Source organism: Dermochelys coriacea, chromosome 14, assembly GCF_009764565.3.
Source record: "Dermochelys coriacea isolate rDerCor1 chromosome 14, rDerCor1.pri.v4, whole genome shotgun sequence".
NCBI classification, from domain to species: domain Eukaryota; kingdom Metazoa; phylum Chordata; order Testudines; family Dermochelyidae; genus Dermochelys; species Dermochelys coriacea.
In genome coordinates, this window is record NC_050081.1 from 33101390 (window position 1) to 33118876 (window position 17487).

Below are 17487 nucleotides of genomic sequence, written 5' to 3' on the forward strand. Positions count from 1 at the left end.
ACCATACCCTCATCACTTATTTATTTAAATAAATAATCTCACTGCCGATAAAATCAGGGAAAATGTGAGGCTGGAGACGGCAGTGTCGTGAAGCAATCCTGCCAAGCTCATACTCGTATGGGACTCATCCTAGGAGTGACGTCATGTATAGCGTCCCCCTTGGCTGGTAATAGCTGGAAGGCCACCATCTTTTGTTTACAGTCGAGCATGCTCAGTCATATCGTGCCTTTGCTCCTGCTTTTCCTAAGTGATAGTGTGTTCTTTCTTCTTTTGGTCTGTACATATATAGAATTGTGTATTTTAGTGCGCACGCTGCTTTCTGTTTCATGCGCTATCCATGCTTCACATGGAGTTTGCAGGTGATCATCTTATGGACTTGCCTTGATTGGATCTTGAGGAGGATAAATTTGTGTTGGCTTCCCTCCGTCAGTTTCTGGAACCTTCACAGTAAATATCAGAGAGTGCTGATGAAAGGATAACTAGAGGATTTTGAAAGAAGTGAAGGAAGATATAAATATATATCAAAATATTCTGCGTACTTTGGGAGCAAGTTGTTTCAAACTATGTGCATATATGATTTATAGACTATTAAATATTCATTATACAGGCCGTCCTCAACTTTACGACGTTCAACTTACGACAAACGGCACTTATGATGTTTCTGAATTGACACCCTGATTCGACTTACGAGAATTGTTTTTGACTTTATGATGGACCAAACTCAGGATAGCCTTCTAGGGGCACAAAGCTCTAAAGATGTAGAGCAGGTTGCACAGAGGAGCCAAGAGGCCAGTGAAGAAGCTTGGCAACATGTGACCTCCAGAAGAGGTAAGCGGAATGTCCGGGTTCCAGTAACACAGACACAGGTAACTAACCGCTTTCATGTTCTCTCCACAGGTACCAATGCAGAGAGTGGACCAGATGATATGTCTGGGGGGAGAAAGCGGAAGGAGACTCCGCTGGTTGGGAGGCATGAGATGCGATGTCCTGAGGTTGGGGGTTCCACGACCACCACTCCCAAGAGGAGAAGGCGGGTGGTGGTGGTCGGGGACTCTCTCCTCCGGGGGACTGAGTCATCTATCTGCCGCCCTGACCGGGAAAACCGAGAAGTCTGCTGCTTGCCAGGGGCTAAGATTCGTGATGTGACGGAGAGACTGCCGAGACTCATCAAGCCCTCGGATCGCTACCCCTTCCTGCTTCTCCACGTGGGCACCAATGATACTGCCAAGAATGACCTTGAGCGGATCACTGCGGACTACGTGGCTCTGGGAAGAAGGATAAAGGAGTTGGAGGCGCAAGTGGTGTTCTCGTCCATCCTCCCCGTGGAAGGAAAAGGCCTGGGTAGGGACCGTCGAATCGTGGAGGTCAACGAATGGCTACGCAGGTGGTGTCGGAGAGAAGGCTTTGGATTCTTTGACCATGGGATGGTGTTTCATGAAGGAGGAGTGCTGGGCAGAGACGGGCTCCATCTTACGAAGAGAGGGAAGAACATCTTTGCCAGCAGGCTGGCTAACCTAGTGAGGAGGGCTTTAAACTAGGTTCACCGGGGGAAGGAGACCAAAGCCCTGAGGTAAGTGGGAAAGCGGGATACCGGGAGGAAGCACAGGCAGGAAGGTCTGTGAGGGGAGGGCTCCTGCCTCATACTGGGAATGAGGGGCGATCAACAGGTTATCTCAAGTGCTTATATACAAATGCACAAAGCCTTGGAAACAAGCAGGGAGAACTGGAGGTCCTGGTGATGTCAAGGAATTATGACGTGATTGGAATAACAGAGACTTGGTGGGATAACTCACATGACTGGAGTACAGTCATGGATGGTTATAAACTGTTCAGGAAGGACAGGCAGGGCAGAAAAGGTGGGGGAGTAGCACTGTATGTAAGGGAGCAGTATGACTGCTCAGAGCTCCGGTACGAAACTGTGGAAAAACCTGAGTGTCTCTGGATTAAGTTTAGAAATGTGTGCAACAAGAGTGATGTCATGGTGGGAGTCTGCTATAGACCACCGGACCAGGGGGATGAGGTGGATGAGGCTTTCTTCCGGCAACTCACGGAAGCTACTAGATCGCATGCCCTGATTCTCATGGGTGACTTTAATTTTCCTGATATCTGCTGGGAGAGCAATACAGCGGTGCATAGACAATCCAGGAAGTTTTTGGAAAGTGTAGGGGACAATTTCCTGGTGCAAGTGCTAGGGGAGCCAACTAGGGGGAGCGCTTTTCTTGACCTGCTGCTCACAAACCGGGTAGAATTAGTGGGGGAAGCAAAAGTGGATGGGAATCTGGGAGGCAGTGACCATGAGTTGGTTGAGTTCAGGATCCTGACGCAGGGAAGAAAGGTAAGCAGCAGGATACGGACCCTGGACTTCAGGAAAGCAGACTTTGACTCCCTCAGGGAACAGATGGCCAGGATCCCCTGGGGGACTAACATGAAAGGGAAGGGAGTCCAGGAGAGCTGGCTGTATTTCAAGGAATCCCTGTTGAGGTTACAGGGACAAACCATCCCGATGAGTCGAAAGAATAGTAAATATGGCAAGCGACCAGCTTGGCTTAATGGTGAAATCCTAGCGGATCTTAAACATAAAAAAGAAGCTTACAAGAAGTGGAAGGTTGGACATATGACCAGGGAAGAGTATAAAAATATTGCTCGGGCATGTAGGAAAGATATCAGGAGGGCCAAATCGCACCTGGAGCTGCAGCTAGCAAGAGATGTCAAGAGTAACAAGAAGGGTTTCTTCAGGTATGTTGGCAACAAGAAGAAAGCCAAGGAAAGTGTGGGCCCCTTACTGAATGAGGGAGGCAAGCTAGTGACAGAGGATGTGGAAAAAGCTAATGTACTCAATGCTTTTTTTGCCTCTGTTTTCACTAACAAGGTCAGCTCCCAGACTGCTGTGTTGGGCAACACAAAATGGGGAAGAGATGGCCAGCCCTCTGTAGAGATAGAGGTGGTTAGGGACTATTTAGAAAAGCTGGACGTGCACAAGTCCATGGGGCCGGACGAATTGTATCCGAGATTGCTGAAGGAATTGGCGGCTGTGATTGCAGAGCCCTTGGCCATTATCTTTGAAAACTCGTGGCGAACGGGGGAAGTCCCGGATGACTGGAAAAAGGCTAATGTAGTGCCCATCTTTAAAAAAGGGAAGAAGGAGGATCCTGGGAACTACAGGCCGGTCAGCCTCACCTCAGTCCCTGGAAAAATCATGGAGCAGGTCCTCAAAGAATCAATCCTGAAGCACTTAGAGGAGAGGAAAGTGATCAGGAACAGTCAGCATGGATTCACCAAGGGAAGGTCATGCCTGACTAATCTAATCGCCTTTTATGATGAGATTACTGGTTCTGTGGATGAAGGGAAAGCAGTGGATGTATTGTTTCTTGACTTTAGCAAAGCTTTTGACACGGTCTCCCACAGCATTCTTGTCAGCAAGTTAAGGAAGTATGGGCTGGATGAATGCACTATAAGGTGGGTAGAAAGCTGGCTAGATTGTCGGGCTCAACGGGTAGTGATCAATGGCTCCATGTCTAGTTGGCAGCCGGTGTCAAGTGGAGTGCCCCAGGGGTCGGTCCTGGGGCCCGTTTTGTTCAATATCTTCATAAATGATCTGGAGGATGGTGTGGATTGCACTCTCAGCAAATTTGCGGATGATACTAAACTGGGAGGAGTGGTAGATACGCTGGAGGGGAGGGATAGGATACAGAAGGACCTAGACAAATTGGAGGATTGGGCCAAAAGAAATCAAATGAGGTTCAATAAGGATAAGTGCAGGGTCCTGCACTTAGGATGGAAGAATCCAATGCACCGCTACAGACTAGGGACCGAATGGCTCGGCAGCAGTTCTGCGGAAAAGGACCTAGGGGTGACAGTGGACGAGAAGCTGGATATGAGTCAGCAGTGTGCCCTTGTTGCCAAGAAGGCCAATGGCATTTTGGGATGTATAAGTAGGGGCATAGCGAGCAGATCGAGGGACGTGATCGTTCCCCTCTATTCGACACTGGTGAGGCCTCATCTGGAGTACTGTGTCCAGTTTTGGGCCCCACACTACAGGAAGGATGTGGATACATTGGAAAGAGTACAGCGAAGGGCAACAAAAATGATTAGGGGTCTAGAGCACATGACTTATGAGGAGAGGCTGAGGGAGCTGGGATTGTTTAGTCTGCAGAAGAGAAGAATGAGGGGGGATTTGATAGCTGCTTTCAACTACCTGAAAGGGGGTTTCAAAGAGGATGGCTCTAGACTGTTCTCAATGGTAGCAGATGACAGAACGAGGAGTAATGGTCTCAAGTTGCAATGGGGGAGGTTTAGATTGGATATTAGGAAAAACTTTTTCACTAAGAGGGTGGTGAAACACTGGAATGCGTTACCTAGGGAGGTGGTAGAATCTCCTTCCTTAGAGGTTTTTAAGGTCAGGCTCGACAAAGCCCTGGCTGGGATGATTTAACTGGGACTTGGTCCTGCTTTGAGCAGGGGGTTGGACTAGATGACCTTCTGGGGTCCCTTCCAACCCTGATATTCTATGATTCTATGATTCTATGGTCGGTCTCTCAATGGAGTGTATTGCAGTTCCGAGTTATGATGTTTAGACTTACCATGCAATTTTCAGGAACCAATTGTGATGTAAGTCCGAGGATTGCCTGTATTTGCTTGAATATAAGCTAGTTTTTCTTACTTTCTCAATGCCTGTCTAAAGATTACCATTTTTTTTTCTGGTAATTTCTTTCTTTCTCTTTCACGCATATAGCTTGTTGTCACTCTGTGTGTCTGAGGTGTTTACTAGAGATTAATTAGTGGTCCTGGGGGAGACAGAAGATAGGGAAGCAAATGCGAAGAGAGATGGCTGCCTAGCAAAAAGACTGGGATTTTCTGCTTGGCGGGATTGGAGCATGCAAGATCATATTTTATTATAGGTAGTGTGCTATGTAAAAATTCTTATATAAACTTATAAATCACATATCATATGCATAATACGTTGTATTTTTATAAAAAGAAAAGGAGTACATGTGGCACCTTAGAGACTAACAAATTTATTTGAACATAAGCTTTCGTTGTTAGTCTCTAAGGTGCCACACATACTCCTTTTATTTCTATAAAAATACGATGTATTATGTGAATACAGACTATCACGGCTGCTACTCTGAAACCCGTATTTTTATAGTATGTCAAAAGAAAAATCCCAACAATTCATTGTTTCATAGCAAAAATTAAATCAGAATAAACATTTGTAAATATATTTTATATATAGTCTGGATAAACTTTGTACTTCCCTAACATAATTAATCAAAAGCTTTTTCATTTATTCATATGAAAAGAAGGATAATTTTCCTTATTCATAGTTTAAAAAAATTATATATCCTCTCTTGTTTTCCTGTGAGAACACAGATAAAATAGCACAAACTTTAACAGAAATATCCTGGTAAAATAATACAGGTTTTCAGCACATATATATATATATAATTTGTTGTTGTATAGATATATAAATCTCAATATTTATAATTTAAAATTAATTTTTTCACTAGTTTTTGAAAGTGATTTTGTCGCTTTTTTTGAGTCTAATGGTAACAAACTGCTCAGGAGAAAAGTCATTTTTGCAACTGAAATATCAAGAATGAACTGTGGACAACAATTCTGCAAGAAAAGCTATCTGCCCTAAGCATTCTGTGCATCGAAAGTGACAAACTCCATAGTTTATCATTTGAGGACATCACCAATGACTTTGCTGTCCAAAAATCATGAAAGAAAATGTTTTACATTTCAGTGTTAAAATTAACGTGATGTGCAAACAGACATACTGCAGGTTGTACTGCTTCCATTAACTAAGCTGGTTTGTGTAACTGTCACTGCTTTTGTATTGGTGTAGATATAAAGTTTTCATATCTACTCATTAAGAAATCATAGACGAGAATATGTTAATTTGAAACTATTTTATAATGCAAACAGGCATATTGCAAGACATGTTTTAGTTAGATTATTCTATTTTTAAACTTCGTCTTTGAATATATGCAAATATAAAGCTTTCATGTTTATATATTCAATGTCCTTTCTGTGAAAATAATAAATTCCTTTTTTTTGTGGTATGAGGCCTCTTACACTTGACATAGTTTAGGGCCTCAGAATGTCACAATCCGGTCCTGGGTGGCAAGGCCCTTCTTCCCAGTGTCAGCCCACCCTGTTGGGGTTATGATCCCCCTCCAAGTCTGGCCTGCAAGGCCTCTTGGCTGGGGGCAATTCCTTGTGCTGGACCCTTTGCCCAGGGTCCCCCCTTGCTCTATCCAGCTGGCAGCTCACAGCACCCGACTCTGGACTACTCCAGCCCCATCTCCAGCTCCATCACTCTGCCTCAGCACGGCTGCTGCTCTAGCTCCAGTGCCCTGAGCTGCTTTTCTGGTCCCTCTGGCTCTGGCAGAGCTCTGCTCCCTAGCTCAGCTAGGGTCCCTACTCTCTCCTTAGCTCGGCCCCACTCTGTCTGACCCAGGCAAATCCAGCTCACACAGAGGAGGGGACCCTCCAGACTCCCTGATTAGCCTGCCCGCCCTGTCAATCAGGCTGACCTGGAGCGTTGGCTTCTCCCCATTGTTCCTGGGGACTATCAGTCTCAGTGTCCTGATTTCCCATCGACCCTTCCCCTTTCTTTTGGTACTGGGAGCTAGCCAACCAAAACACCCACACTGAGGGTTAGTAAGGGGACAACAGGCCCCTCACATAGGCATGTGTCATAAATATAAAGGGAAGGCTAAACACCTTTAAAATCCCTCCTGGCCAGAGGAAAAATCCTTTCACCTGTAAAGGGTTAAGAAGCTAGGATAACCTCGCTGGCACCTGACCACAATGATAATGAGGAGACAAGATACTTTCAAAGCTGGAGGGAGGGAGAAACAAAGGGTCTGTCTGTGTGATGCTTTTGCCAGGGACAGAACAGGAATGGAGTCTTAGAATTTAGTAAATAATCTAGCTAGATATGCGTTAGATTATGATTTCTTTAAATGGCTGAGAAATTAGACTGTGCTGAATAGAATGAATATTCTTGTCTTTGTGTCATTCTTGTAACTTAAAGTTTTGCCTAGAGGGATTCTCTATGTTTTGAATCTAATTACCCTGTAAGGTATTTACCATCCTGATTTTACAGGGGTGATTCTTTTTACTTTTTCTTATATTAAAATTCTTCTTAAAAGAAATTGAATGCTTTTTTCATTGTTCTTAAGATCCAAGGGTTTGGGTCTGTGGTCACCGATGCAAGGTTTTGGTGAGGATTTTGGGGGGAAAGACATTTCCAAACAATGTTTTTCCCAGTAAACCCGGATGTTTGGTGGTGGCAGTGGAAGTCCAAGGGCAAAGGGTAAAATAGTTTGTACCTTGGGGAAGTTTTAACCTAAGCTGGTAAAAGTAAGTTTAGGAGGTTTTCATGCAGGTCCCCACCTCTGTACCCTAGAGTTCAGAGTGGGGAAGGAACCTTGACAGCATGCTTCGGGGCGGGGGGCAAAATGGGGCAGGAAGAGGTGGGCAGGGTGAATCTGGGTAGAAAGAGATAGGGTGGGGGCAGAGCAAGGGTTGGAAGAGGGGGCGGGGGTGGGGCCTTGGCGGAAGGGGTGAGTGGGGGCGGGCCTGGGTGGATCTGGGGGAGGAGCAGAGCACCCCGTGGCACATTAGAAAGTCAGTACCTCTGTGCCTATCGTACCACTCCTTCTGAGCTTCCTGGCTTTCCTTCAGGTTTTGTTTAATCAAATTTGTCATACTTTGCAAATTTTTCTTAAACTGAGACACATATTCCATCACTGGTTGCTCTGTATCCTCATCATTATCTTCCCAAGAATCACGAACCAGATCTAGGGGTCCCCTAACGTGCCTCACATAGAGCAATTCAAAGGGAGCAAAGCCGGTAGATTCTTGGGGTACACTCCTGTACACATATAACAGATACGGCAGTAGAATGTCCCAGTCATTCTGGCACCTGTCCACATACATTTTCAGCATAGACTTCAATATTCCATTGAACCTTTCCACCAGACCAGTGGCTCTTAAACTTTAGCAACCCGAGGACCCCCATTTTGATTTAAAAATTTTCACGGACCCCCAAACCGGCTTCTAATTTTTCCTGAGGGTGCTCAGCCCTAGGCCCCACCCCCACTCCACCCCTTCCCCCAAAGCCCCACCCCTAGCTCACCTATTCCTGCCCCTGCTCCACTCCTGCCCCTCCTCTTCCCCGCCTCTTTCCGCCCCCTCCCCTCAGCATGCCTTGTCCCCACTCCTCCCCCTCCTTCCCACCATCTCCTGCATGCAGCTGAACAGCTGTTCCACAGCATGCAGAAGGCACTGGAAGGGAGGAGGAGGAGTTGATCAATGGGGCTGGTGGCCCCAGACCCATTCCTGCCATTCTCAGTGTTCTTCCCTGGCTCAGGCTGGCTGGGGCTGGGGCTGGCTGGCCTGCTGCAGGGACTCAGGCAGCTGGTGCTTGGGTCATGCTGCCTGCCCGGCGCTGCGGCTGTGTTGCCTAGTGTACCAGGGCTGGGGCCACGGTGGGGATGCTCTGGACTCCTGCGTGGGGGTGTGGGGCAGAAGGGCAGGGGAGGGAGGGCTGAAGGGGAGGGACCAGGGGCTAGCCTCCCCCAACAGCCGGTTCACTGGACATGCTGTATCCATTTGTTACCATTCATTAGGTACACTGTCACTGAATGATTGATAAACGAACACTCTGTACCTGCTGTAATTTTGAGATGTTCAGTTTTATGAATTTTTTGATTTAATGGCCTCCTGAACCCCCAATTAGTTAATAAAATAGGGGTTCTACTGTAATTAGGTCAGAGTGGGACCTCATGAAAGTCTTCCTGTGTGCCAGATGTGATCTGTTTTTTTCCACGTCGGTTAATTACGCACTTGAATCTTCCCACTGAACTCAACGGGAGAACCCCGGGGGGATAACAGCTCACCAATGTGAGTAATGGTGTGACAACCTGGCCTCCAATCACAATATAGCCCAGTGACTTCCTTAGGTGGAACAATAAAAATAACCCCATCATGCCAAACTTTGAAAAGGTCAGGTTCTGTCATATTCACTCAGCACCTTATTCTGGGCTAGATTGGAGTTTTGCTAAATGCGCTGACTAAGGGGTAATGTGTAATTGTACTGCTCTGGGAACAGAGCAGGGACTATGTTTTAGTACCCCTCTCTTACATAGTGCATTTCCACCCTTGATCTCAAAGCATCTTGCAAAGGAGATGAGAATTATTATCCCCATTTTAATGATGGGGAAATACCATGCTGCCTCCCAAAGAACCAGACCATGACCTTTATTTCCCCTCCTTACTCCAGGGGCAAAATAATCTTTGCCCACCTGGTGCAGATTACTTCCCCTTCTGCACCTGCTTAGATGCCCTGGCCATCCTGGAGATGGATGGGATGGAGCCAACATTCCACACATTCCCTTTCTGTGCCCATCTGTGTTGGAGGGGCAGTAGCAGCCAATGGAGGCTGTTTTCCCTTGGATGCTGAGATCCATGTTATGATTAGCCTGAAAGGAAAAAGGTGTGCGCTTTTACACCTCTTTACTCCTCTGCACAGATGCCTAACGCTGGTGACCTCTGTGAGCAGTCCCACTGGTTTCATTCTTAAATCATCGTCATTGGGTTGGCTATTATAATGAGATAAAATCTGACAATAACGACATTTTCTAATTGGCTGTGCTTTAACCTTCATGGCAAGAATAATACAAAGAGCAGTGCCATAAAACCCTTGCTGACATTATGAGGATTATTGCCTGGTGTAATAGGGATTTTTCATTCTGAATCTGAGGTTCAAACCAAAGCTTACAGCAGGCTAGGGGCCCAAGCAAACTCTCGTATCCCATGGCTTCGAGAATTGGAAAGATCTGGCAACACTACAGAATGCCTTAGGAATAGGGTAAAAGGTAAAGAGCTGGACTGAAATTCAGGAGATCTGGGTTTCATCACTGGCTTTCATAGGCGACACATAATGGAGGCTGGAGGAGGTTAAGCCTCCCCAAACCTCGTGCCGCCGGGGCGGGGCTGGGGGGAGAGAGGAGGGGTAGCGTATCTGGGGCCCCTGGAAAAATCTCCCCCTGCCGCAGCCCCAGGGGCACAGAGCTTTTCTGGTCTCAGGGTTGCAGTGGGGAGGGGAGGTGGAAGGAGTGAGCAGGGGAGTTGGCAGAGTCTCTCCTCCATAATAGATTACATCTTGTGCCCTTTCCTCTTCTCTTATACAGTTACGGGTTATTGTCTCTTATCGCAGAGGGTCCCCTCTTCAAAGAATTTTCCTGGGGTTCTTTTGTAGTTGTAAATGCTCACGCCTGCATCTGCACACAGGGCTTGAGCTGTTCTCAGTGTTAATTGAGTCAGCACTGAGACTCCTCCAGCCTCAAGTGACGTATTTCACTTCCAACAGATCTGGAACACAATAGCCTACATGGTATGTAACTCTATTATTTCCCCTGCAGGCATCTTGCAATAACCATGACAATCAGCTAATTCTTAGCTTTTGCTAGAGACAGTGTGACCTTCTTCAGTGAAATATTGAGGCGATGGCTGGACACAAGGGTGCTGTACATGTGTGGGCATGCCTGGGTCACAACTCCCCTTGAGAGACTTAAGATGCTCATCAGGTCCCTCAACTGCTCTGTCCACGAGTTTGATTAGGTTCTCTGCCAACATTCCACATTCACACATATTGAGACTTAAGGGATGCAAATCAGGCTACAGTCAGCTTTTATACCTCGAGGAATTCTGCGCCACTGCACAATGCAGAATTTGCACAGAATTAACTTTCTGCACAGAATTTCCTCAACCCACCCCAGAAATGGGCTGCAGAGCTGCTGACTGCTACTAGGCACTGCTGGACCTGGCAGAGCCAAGCTGCCCATATCACAAATGGAAGACGCTGCCGGGGCGGGTGATGGGATGTGGAGGGCTCCTGGCAACTGCAGTTCCCCTCATGCTCTGAAGGAAGGAGGGGAGTGCAGGAAACTCCACACAAGCCTGGGACCCAGCATTAGGCTGTTTCTCCCTCTGGATCCCTGGGCTCTGGGGGATAGGGGTGTGCGTGGCTGGGCTGGTAGATGCCCCACAGCTGGGCTCTGTGGAAGAGGGAGCGTGGGTTTCTGGTCTCCTGGCTGGGCTCTGGTGTGGGTGTGTGTGGAAGGGACAGAGAAATAGGAACTGGGTTGTTATAGGGGTTTCTCCAACTCTCTACCACAGGCATCAACTTTACACAGTGCTGGAGGGTGCTCACCTCCTGGTTCTGCCCCAGACCCCCTCCCCACTCCACCCCCTCCCCCAAGGCCCTGTCCCACCTGTTCCCGCCCACGCTCCACCCCTCCCCACCTCTTTCCGCCACTTTCCGCCCCCTCCCCTGAGTGTCCCGCTTCCTTGCTCCATCTCCTCCTTCCCTGCCAGCCACCTGCACACCACGAAACAGCCAATTGCAGTGGGCAGGAGGCTCGGGGAGGGAGAGGGAGGCGCTGATTGGCGGGGCTCAGTGGCAGGCAGGGGAGCTGAGGTTCTGATAGGGGGATTGCTGGCGGGTGTTTAGCAAATTTTTTCCCTATGGGTGCACCAGCCCCAGAGCACCCACAGAATTGGCACCTATGCTCTCTGCTCCAAAATAATTGAAACTCACATGATTATATAGCGTTATTTTGACAAATATAATATGCAGAATTTCAAAATATTGTGTGCAGAATTTTTAAGTTTTTGGCTTAACTGTGCAGCTCACAGGTATGGATTTTTCACACCCCTGAGCAACGTAGTTAAGCTGACTTAATTTTCTAGTGTAGACCAGGCCTGAGGGTCAGTAAAAATGTGAATGCAGCCATGCAGTAAAGTTACTGTGTGAACTTTGATTCAGTTTCCTGACTCTTGCGTGTTTAAAATCTCAAACTTAATATTACTGAATATATTCATCTAGATTATAGGCATACTGCAATTTTTATTCCTTTCTCTAGTTTCCAGCTCAGATCCACTGATATCTGTTGAGGATTATCAAGATGAAGGGATCCAAATTGTTTGCCAGTCAACTGGATGGTATCCAGAGCCTGAGCTGCAGTGGAGAGATCTCAGTGGAAATCATTTGCCATCCCTTTTTGGAAAAAAATCTCAAAGTGAAAATGGGTTGTTTAGTATTCAGCATGTGCTCATTATAACAGAAAAGTCTATCAGAAACCTTTCCTGTTCTATCAGAAACAGTGTTCTGAACCAAGAAAAGGTATCGAAAGTTTATATATCAGGTGAGTTTCTTTCTAACTTACACAACAAACACAATGACATATGGCTTACTTTAACGGGGAATATTTATTAATATATTCTTGACATTGTCTACATGAAAAACTCAAGATGCTACAGGTAGAGGCAGTGGTTAATCAATATTTTATACAAAATTATTTTCTCAATCACCATTAACCAACTGCTTGATGTGTTGCTATTGGATAATGTGCTTCTGGATATGCCTTATTTATGGGTGAGTTATAAAACCCAAATGTCGGCCAATTATAAGCCCAATTTTGACAGATTAAAGATTCCACCACCATTCTCAAAATAGTAAGAGGTTTTGCCTCAGTACCTTGGAAAAAATTACAATTTGGTTAATTTTATTGAGCTGTGAACAATTGCCACTCTTAATTTTAATTAGATACTGGATTCTTCTTCACTACTTGTGTGTTATCAATAAAACAATAATAATCATAGGAAAAGCTGCTGCACTCAACATCAGAGGTAAAGTCTGTAATAGGTAAAGTGATTCTTGTTACTGTTAAATAAGTATAAATCAGATTTTGTCACAAAATCACTGTTCAGTTTAGAAGAAAATCAATTTATCCTATCAGTGTTTCCAAATTAATGAGACTTTCTTTTACAGATGCATTTTTCCCCAAAGTTTCCCCCTGGTTTGTGGCGCTGCTTAACCTGGTGGCTTTTATGTTTTTTTCCATCTCTCTTGTGATTTACTTCTATTGGAATCAACACAAAGAAAATGGTAATATTAAGAAAAAGAGCAAATATATTGTACTCAGGAGATTTTTCTTCTAAAACTAGAAAGTTAGGTAAAGTGCTTGGCAGAAGAGTTATGATTCACTGGTTTGAAGAAGGATTAATGATGGATTCCTGGAAGGAGTGAGAAACACAAAAGATGACTGAAACACTTCTCAGACAAAAGCTGAATGTTATAGGTTCAATTTTAGTAATAATAAGATGTCAAATAACTTAGGCTTCATTTTATTAATCAAAAACAGAACTGCACAATGCAGAAAGGTTAATACTTTACTGATCTGGGAGGCAGCAGTGCAGCAGTCAAACTGTTCCAAATTATCTGCTTCCCCTACCCCATAGATTTCACAATTTCACTGTATTACTGCAAACCACACACTCCTTTTTTATCTAGCTCTTTGGCATGTTTTTCAAGACATCAAGGCACTGGGGTCAAACAGACATTAGTGCAGTCCCTCCTGTAGATACTATCCTCTGCCTGATGGGCTTAGCTTCATAAGCCTCATACATCTTAGCTTCTAACAGGTTGTTAGTGGCATGTGCACAGAGCTAGTTACACACAGGCTTAGCAGAATTCAATGTTGTTGTTTTTTTATCATTTTGATGATTGATATAGATGTTTATTTTTAAAATTCCCCCCCAATGTTCACAGTTGTACAAAATGGATTTTAAGCATGTTTTCAGTTGTTATTGACTTAAATGTTCACGGTGCTGGGAAATTACGGAGGAGTCAGACAATAATTATTTAATGACAGCAGACATTGAAATTCAAAAAGTTAATGCTTGCTGAACATTAAAACGCAAATTGTGAACATCACATGTCCAAATATACAAAGTAAAAATACTTAAATCAAAGTCTAATGATTCTCTCACAGCACATTTCCTACCTTGCCTCTCTGTAAATTTCAATTATCATTGATGGAATTTTTTTTCCGGTTTGTGTGTGTACAGCAAAACTGACGTTTTCCAGCATTTACTGATAAATATGTAATCCTTCCAAGCCTAGTTATACAAAGGTCATAATCAATTAGCATCAATAAATTTCCAGTGTACAGTTAGCCTAAGTATTTTAAGTAATACAGTTAAAAGTTTTATACCTTAGAATGAATAAAACTAGTCTAAATATATGATCTACCCTACTTACTAGCTACTTTCTTATTTCAATTGTTTAACATACCTTGTCTGATCACACTTGTAGTTACAGCAACAAAACAACGTATCTACTTTGGTGAATACATCGGCGCTGACTTCCTCTTTTGTGGGGGGGTGCTTGATCCCCACTGTGCCCCGGGCCTTGCCCCAACTCCATCCCAGCCCCCAAACCCCAAACCCAGCCCGCCTCTTCCTGCCCCTCCCCCTCCTCTTCCTGACCTCCGCTTCCTCTCCCTCTCCCCCAGAGCCTTCTGCATGCCGCTAAACTGCTGATTGTGGTGGGTGGGAGGCGTTTGGGGGGGGGAGTGGGAGGTGCTGATCTGTGGAGCTGCCGGTGGGTGCTGAGCAACCCCAGAGCACCAGAGCATACCCAGAGCACCCATGGAATTGGTGCCTATGGGTGAATATATTTGTTTGTGAGAGCTGATTTCATAGTACATCTGTTTATGAGAGTCAGTTCCACACACCTCAGTACAATTTCATTCCTTACATGACAAAACTCCAGTTCAGAATTGGCAATATATGTAACAATAACTTAGCAAGCAGTGTTTTTCCATTTTGCCTTTGTCCTAGCCACAAAGAATTCTGGTTCAGTTTGGCCAACACGAATACATTATGATTCTTCATTTGAATTGAGAAAAGATAGTGTGATGGCCTAGGTGACTTTGCAAAGGGCAGCTGTAATTTTAAATATATATCTTTACTAAAATAGACCCTCTTACACCATCCTCAAAGAGTAGGTATCGACGTTCACTGTCAAACTTGGAGGACATTTCTAGTGGGGTTCTGCAGAGGTCTGTCTTGGCTCTGGTACTAGTCAATACTTTTATTAATGCCTTGGATAATGGAGTGGAGATCATGATTGTAAAATTTGCAGATGACAACAAACTGGGGAAGCTCACAAGCCTTTCGCAGGAAAGGCTTAGAGTTCAGAACGATTGTGATAAATTGAAGAAATTGTTCCGAAAGCACTAAGATGAAATGCAGTAAAGACCAGGGCAAAACAGTACTAGACCTAAGAAGAAAAAATCAAATGCACAAACATAAAACAGGAAGAAAAGGAGTACTTGTGGCACCTTAGAGATTAACAAATTTATTTGAGCATAAGCTTTCGTGAGCTACAGCTCACTTCATCGGATGCATTCAGTGGAAACTGAATGCATCCGATGAAGTGAGCTGAAGCTCATGAAAGCTTATGCTCAAATAATGCATCCAATGAAGTGAGCTGTAGCTCACAAAAGCTTATGCTCAAATAAATTTGTTAGTCTCTAAGGTGCCACAAGTACTTCTTTTCTTTTTGCGAATACAGACTAACACGGCTGCTACTCTGAAACCTGTCATAAAACAGGAAATAACTGGCTAGGCAGCAGCACTGCAGAAAAAGATTTGGGGGGCAATAGAGGATCACAAATTGAACCGGAATCAACAGCGTGATGCTGCTATGAAAAAAGGCAAATGTAAGTCTCAGATGTATTAACAGGAGTGCTGTATGTAGGATTCAGGAGGTATTTCTGCTCTACTCGGCACTCAGTTGGAGTACTGTGTCCAGTTTTGGGTACCATACTTTGAGGAAGATATGAACAAACTGGAGAGAGTCCACAGGAGAGCAACAAAAATGATATGACATTTGGAAAACATGACCTACAAGGAAAGATTGAAAGAACTGGGCATGTTTACTCTAGAGAAGAGATGGCTGAAAGGGGGACCTGATAGCTGTCTTCAAATATGTAAAAGGCTGTTATAAAGAAGAGAGTGATCAGTTGTTCTCCATATCCGCTGAAGGTGGGATAGGAAATAATTGGCTTAGTTTGCAGCAAGAAAGATTCAGATTATATATTAGGAAAAACTTTCTAATTCTAAGGATAGTTAAGTGCTGGAATAGATGACCTAGGGAGACAGTGGAACCCTCTGTCACTAGAGGATTTTAAGAACAGGTTAGACAAACAATTGTCAGGGATGATCTGATATATTTAATCCTGCTTCAGTGCAGGAGGATGGACCAGAGGACCTCTTGAGGTGTCTTCTAGTTCTATATTTCTATGATTATTTACCTTAGATTCATGTCTGTTTCTTTCTTTTCAGTGAGACTTCATGAAAAAATTAGTAAGTTCAATTTTTATCCCTCATATAAACGTTGTATGAATTTCTTCTCTCTTATGAGTGTATGGGCTCATGGTTGGTGTAGCTCTGGATATGCGGGGGGGGGGCGGTGGGGATGAAAAAGTGAATCTAAGTTGCTGTTTTGCCTTCCCCAGTCCTTGGACCAATCAGAGTCTGAAACAGACCATGACTTTGAGTAGCGTAAAGGCTTCTCCGGTGCAAACTAGAGGGTCCCCTAGGGACTACTCCACCAGCTGAAGTTTGGACAGAGTGCTGAGTGCAGTGCCCTCACCTCTTGGATGCCTGTCCCACCCTGTGTACCTCCAGCCCTGACATGCCTCCTAAGACAAAATCAGGGGAGCCAGTGGTGTAAAGCCTGCCTATGCTGGGAGGATTCTCGGCTGCTTGTCTGAGGCAGTTTTAAAAGCAATTTGTGCTACCGGAGTAGTACAAAAAGCATTCAGGGACTGAATGGAAACCTTGTGAAGTCAATGGGAGTCTTTCCATTGACCTAAACAGGCTTTAGATCAGACGCTTGTTGAGGGCCTGGGGTAATCGGATGAGTTCTCTAGCCACCTCGTATTTATATCTGATTCTTTCTTTTCAGAGAAACTTCCTGAAGAAATTAGTAAGTTCATTTTTTTCTTCCTATCAATCTTTGTATTACATTCTATCTTCTTAATATGATGTGTGTTCAAAGGAGTTCTCATCTCTATATATTTATGCTCTTGGTTTCAGAGTGGAGAAAATTTCGAGGATATGCGGTGACTAAAGCTGATGTCTTATCAATATCAAAATCCCATCTTCCCCTGAGATCTTATATGTCCTGTCCTCCTACTATCAAATATCTTAATTACAAAATTAATGGGATAAAACTAAGGATGGTTGAAAAAATCCTTTAAATTATTTTTTTCCAAGTGGAGGTTTTTCAACTAAGCTAAACTAAATACATTTTCATGGAAATTAATCTGCTTTTCTTGAAACTTTTCATTTTTTTTGTCAGAAAACTGAAAACCCATAAACTGAATTTCTTCCATCTTTTGGCCAAAAATATTTCTGATTTTGCCTATTTGGGGCAAAACTTTTTTTTCTTTTGTTTTTTTCCAGTTTTCAGCCCCAAATATTTTGCTTCTGGCAGTTTTTGGCTGAAAGCTGATTTTTTTTCTTTCAGTTTTTAGTTTTTCCAATGAAAAGCATTTCTTTCTCTGCTGAAAAAACCCAACCAACCAACAAACCCACCCACCCCAAAACGCTTTCCAC